Below are 5,476 nucleotides of genomic sequence, written 5' to 3' on the forward strand. Positions count from 1 at the left end.
CTGCCTCAGCCACCTCCTGAGTAGCTGGGATTACAGGCACCCACCACCACGCCCAGCTAATTTTTGTAACTTCAGTAGAGATGGGGTTTCACCATGTTGGTCAGGCTGGTCTTGAACTCCTGACTCAAGTGTTCCACCTGCCCCGACCTCCCAAAGTGTTGGGATTACAGTCGTGATCCATCGCACCCAGCCAGAACTAGCTTTTTTTAACCAGTGAAACTCCAAAACTGTGAGGAAGCTTAGCCACCCCAAAATCTATAGCTTTGGTATGCTGATTATTTCAACATCCCAACGGGCATTTGAGGAACAGCAACATATCAAGTGCATTTGGGGAACAGCAAATGCAAAAGAAGGGCTTTACTGAACTTCCTTTATCTGCCTAAGGAAGACATTCTTCAAAGGAGACTCAATTGTCACGAATCCCTTCCCCTGTAATCTTATCAACCAGGGAAGATGAACTGAAATTACAAGAGAGGAGACTGGAGGTTGACTCATGCCCAGACAGACTATTAACAATTATCTGAGGGCTGCTCCCAGACAACTTTTTTTTTTTTGACTCCTGATTTTATTATTTGATTTCTTTTGTTTTCATTTAAAGTAGTCTTCTGTGGTTGGGAAGCCTCACCTCCCAAGACCAGAGTCAGTTGGAGGTGGTTGTTGTTGGAAGGGAGTGGGTTGGGGAACTGGGATGGGGGAGAAAGGGAGACCCCTGCTCTGCTGCAGGTCCTAGGTGGAGAAGAAGAACTGTACTTCACAAAGTCTGGGGTATGGTGGGAAGGGGATGAGGCAGAAGTAGCAAGCTGGGGAAATGGGACCCACCTCAGCCCCCAGCTTCACTTTCTTCTAATGTTTCCCCATTGGTGGCATTCTCCGCACTCTTGGAGGCCTTCTTTTTTTTTTTTTTTTTTTTTCTTTTCTTTTTCTGGGTTTCTCGACTTGCAGAACTCTGGAGGAGGGCCTTTAGCTCTGCATCCTGGACCTCCATCTCAGACCTGTAGAGGTCAGGCTCGAAGGGACCACTGGTTATCTGCATGGGGCCATTGGGCATGAGCAGAATTGTAAATTTAAACTGGGCAACAAATTCACCCTCCTTCTCATAGAGAACATTAAACGGTTGCAGCAGTCCATGCTTGGTGCACTCCACCACATCCATCGGGGCCTTCTTCTCATCTTCAAATGCTGTTAAAGTAAACGGCATGGCATCAAGATGCCTTTCCACCTCACTGAAGAAGGCACATGAAGTTTTCCTCTTCAGTCCATACTGTTTAGAGGAGTCTCGTTTGTAAATAGTGGTTCTCTGTCCTGCATCCTTGGCCTTGCCCTCTCCTGAGCTGACAAGAACATCCACAGCATATACTTCATGTACCTCAAATTCAGCTTTTTCATGGTCCTTCTTCTGCTGGTCTGTAGGATTCTGGATAATGTTTTTTTCACCATCGATGACATGCTGCTTCAACTGGTGTGACAGCATACCTTCTATTGGCATGCAGTTAAATGAGTGGGCAACTTTGTTCCAGGCTTCTCTCACTTATGTGTTCTGATTTCCAGGTTTGACCAGGCATAGGGCAGCTTCAACACAAAGGTGAGCTGCCTTAATAACATCTGCTTTCCTCCCTGTTACATGGGTCCCCTGAGCTACCTCAACCACAAAAATATGAGCTACATTAGCGATGAAGCCATCCACGTGGACCTCAAGTTCAATTTTTACCAAGTCACCTTCCTTGAGAATATAATCCTGGCCTCTCTTCAAAGGGGAGAAGTGACATACACAGTTATTTACTGAAATGCTGATGGGAAAAGCAATACCTTTCTCCATTTCCTTTTCTTTCCTGAAGATTTTCCCTGTTTCTTCCATAATCGTGGCATCTCCTTTCTCACACAGGCTCAGTACCGACACACCTGCGCTAGATGCTTCCACCAAGGACCAAAGTACCCGGTTGGCGATGTGGTCCCCCCACCCATCTTATACTTGGTCACGACCAGGTCCGTGGCGATAGTTTGCTCCTGCCGCTCGTCCTTGTCTGACATCTTCCTACCACCACCACTGCAGCCTCGTTTCCCCTGAGCTGCCTCCTCTCCCAGACAACTTTTATTACCTCAGAAATTTTATCTGCGTAACAAGACCACCTCTACTCATCACACATTTTTTCTTGTCATCCTCTCTTAACTTGTGTGGGCATCACCCCCAAGAAGCCCTAAGCCCTAATTTTTTTCTATAGCTCAGGAAACTATATAAGCTTCAATCATCTGACCAGTCTTCGGGTCTCATGTTTTTGGGGACTCCAGTGCCCAGATATGTAATTTTTTTTTTCTGCTGCGAATCTGCCTTATGTCAATTTAATTTGTAGCCCAACGAAAGAACCTAGAAGGGTAGGGGGAAGACAGTTTTTACTTCTCTACAAAGGTCTCAGATGATCTGATCATTGATGCACAAATCATGACTTGCTGGCCTCAATCTCTGAGCTCCGTCACAAAAGCTTTGAGCTTTTGAGCACAAGTCAGTTTTTTTCTTCCCTAATTAAAATGCTACCTCACTTCACTGTACAAGGTAAAAACAATCACTAATGTTTCAGACACTTGATTGACATCAAGGAAATGCATTCGAAAATCAGACCAAATATTTTCCGTTTGAAAATTTGAGTGGCAGGACCAGGAATCTGCCTTCTTCAAAGAAAGAAAGAAAAATAATTCTTAGGTGAAGCTGACCTAAGTTAAAACTTTCCACAGAGGAACAGCAAGCTTCTTGTGTGGGGTGTGGGCTGTGCATAATATTTTATTATTTCCCATGCATCTTAGCTTACAAACGTGCAAAAGGAGCAGAATGCCCAGAATCAGGAAAGACACACAGATTAAATAATTGTAAAAGAGCCTTAAACAATTGCTAGTTTCCAGTTTGGGTTGTTCTTTGTTATGAGTTTTTATACACCAGCTTTCCCCCTTAAAATTATATTTAATAAGAAATTAGGTTCACTTTGCACATTGAGATACCTCCTCCTTTAGGAAGGTGCTCTGTAACCAGGAAGCTGAATGCTAATGCAGGGGTTGCTATGGTAAGCAATCTTTTCTAGTGAGTGGGAGAATAAATAGTTGCATGAATTCCTAAATCAATAGTGGAGACTGAACGGGATATTACCAGGTATTTTAGCCTCTAAATATAGTTATGGAGCTAAGAGACAATATTCTCTCTGTAAAATCCTAATATAATTATAGATTCTTCAGTAAATTTTGTGTTCACCTTTTGAAGGTGATTGTTGCTATTTTTTCAGAGTTTTTATATAACCCTCTACCATTTGTTGAAAAAAGAACCCATTATTTTAGTCAGATAAAAACAGCTGAGAAAAAAAAAAAAAAAAAAAGCCTGCTGATTTTTATAGCTGGGAAAAGGAATACACAGAATTAGATCCTAATTAATGAATGCCTAATGAGCCAGAAGTGCTTAATGAACGTTAAATAATAACAGTAAAATAGGTATGCTTTTTAAAAAAACATGATCTACATGAAGAACTTTGTTTCATTTCTTGAGAAATGGGACTATTCATAGGATGGATCTCCTCTTGCCAATCTCGCTGTTTTTCACCTGAGGTCAAGGAAGCTCTTCATTGGCCGAATCAGTGGGCCCCATGCCTCCTGGCTCTCAGGTGGATCCAACCAATGGGAGATTGGAGGGCGGGAGGAAAGTGCAATTTGGCTCCCCCTGTGCCAGGTTACTGCAAGTTGGCTGAGATTCTTTACCTCCAGCCACAGCTCCTGGGTGCCGGTGGTTATTTCCTCCCCTAGCCCATTCCATCCTGGGAGTGATAAACAGCCCCTCACTATCGCTAGCTCCAGAGGCTTCACATTCCTCATTTGTTTCTCTTAATCATGCCCACAACCTTGTATACATGTTCCTTTAACTGTCCTCAATTTCCTGACCTGAGTGTGCAACTAATTCCTTCTGGAGCCCTGACCACTACTCCTAGAGAGTCCGTTTTCCATACATAATAAAATAGCTGTATTAAACGGTGCACTTAAATGTTTATTTAAACACATGTTTTTAAACATATACTTTAAGATATAGCTATGCCTTTGGGCTATTTCGATGCCAAATTTGCTACCTCTCTGTTGAAATAATTTGTAAGGTCAAAAACACTTGCTTTCTTATATTCTTATGAATCACTCTGCTTCATAATTTATATTGTATTTACATCCTGTTTCCTGCATATTTTCTACATCTTCTCTACCATAGGAGACGCTCTGTGAAGGAAGCTCTCTAAATGGCTTTTGTACTCACATAGAAACAGAAACAGACGGCAAGAAAAGAGCATAAAAACTCAACCTGATATAAGGTGCTGTGATGACGTTTTCCTCTGTGAGTCTTGTCTTTTATTTCCTTTGGTAACCTTCATCTGACAGATAATACCCTTTGAAGGGTGACCCCCAACTCAATATTTGTTTTCTCTCTATTCTAGATTCTCTTGGATAAATCTATAATTTGTAACTGATGAGAGACATTGAGAAAAAAAAAAAAACTTTGACCGTCAGCGTTGGCACTTACTTTATCTTGGAGCCATAAGGAATGGTGAAATAGGGGTTTTCGATAGAAGTAGTGTGTCTTTCTCTTTATCTAACTCCTTCCTCCAAAGGCTGTGTTTTCCTCCATATCCTAATGCCTAAGACTATCTCCCTTGACAAAGAGGAGTATGCAAACATCAGGAAGGAGGCAGTACCTCTCCTCCCCTGGCAGAGCCTCATCTCATTAGCATAGCCCTTGAACAAGGCTTGGCCCTCTCTGCAGCATCACTGGGACCCTAAAAGAATAGCAATTTTCCAGACACATGATCAATTCTTAGAGGAATACTGGGTGATTGTGTGTTAGGAACTTTCTCTGTGCATGATAATGTTGGTGGCAAGGACCTTCATCTCTTACCAATCTGTGAATAATACACTGGATAGAGCCCCAGGGAGCTGAAGAAGTTAGAGCAGCTTTCAAAACTGCCTAATTTGCAACTAAAGAATAGCTAAGGCCCAGAGATGAAAAGACTTTTTAAGTTTAAAGTGGAAAATCACAAAGTTATAAGCAAAGTGCGGCCACATGTACCTATGACTAAGTCTACATCACCCTCTTATTAAACTTAAAAATAGACTCTTAAAACAAGCTGGAAGAATCTACTAACGCCCAAATCCTACACCCAGCAATTCTACATAAGTGTATACCCAGAGGAAATGTGTCCATAATTTCAACAAAAGATGTAGTAGAATATTCATAGCAGCACTCGTCCTAGTGGCTAAAAACTAGTAGAAGTTTCCAAATTGTCCATATTTATATAAAATATATAGGTAAATGAATGCTATATGGAATGAGAAGTAATGATCTACAACTATATGCAAAAATGTAGATGAATTTCACAAGCATGTTAAGTGAAAGAAGTAAGACAAGAGCACATAGCTCGTGACTCCTTTTACCGAAAGCACAGAAAAAGGCAAAACCAATCTGTGT

The 5,476-nt window shown here is 41.7% G+C and overlaps 1 pseudogene; it reads right to left on the bottom strand.

Moving 5' to 3' along the window:
- Positions 1–595: 595 nt before the first annotated feature.
- On the bottom strand, positions 596–2,181 carry LOC129474461 (proliferation-associated protein 2G4-like; annotated as a pseudogene).
- Positions 2,182–5,476: the final 3,295 nt, after the last annotated feature.

Source organism: Symphalangus syndactylus, chromosome 24 (genome assembly GCF_028878055.3).
Source record: "Symphalangus syndactylus isolate Jambi chromosome 24, NHGRI_mSymSyn1-v2.1_pri, whole genome shotgun sequence".
NCBI classification, from domain to species: Eukaryota; Metazoa; Chordata; class Mammalia; order Primates; family Hylobatidae; genus Symphalangus; species Symphalangus syndactylus.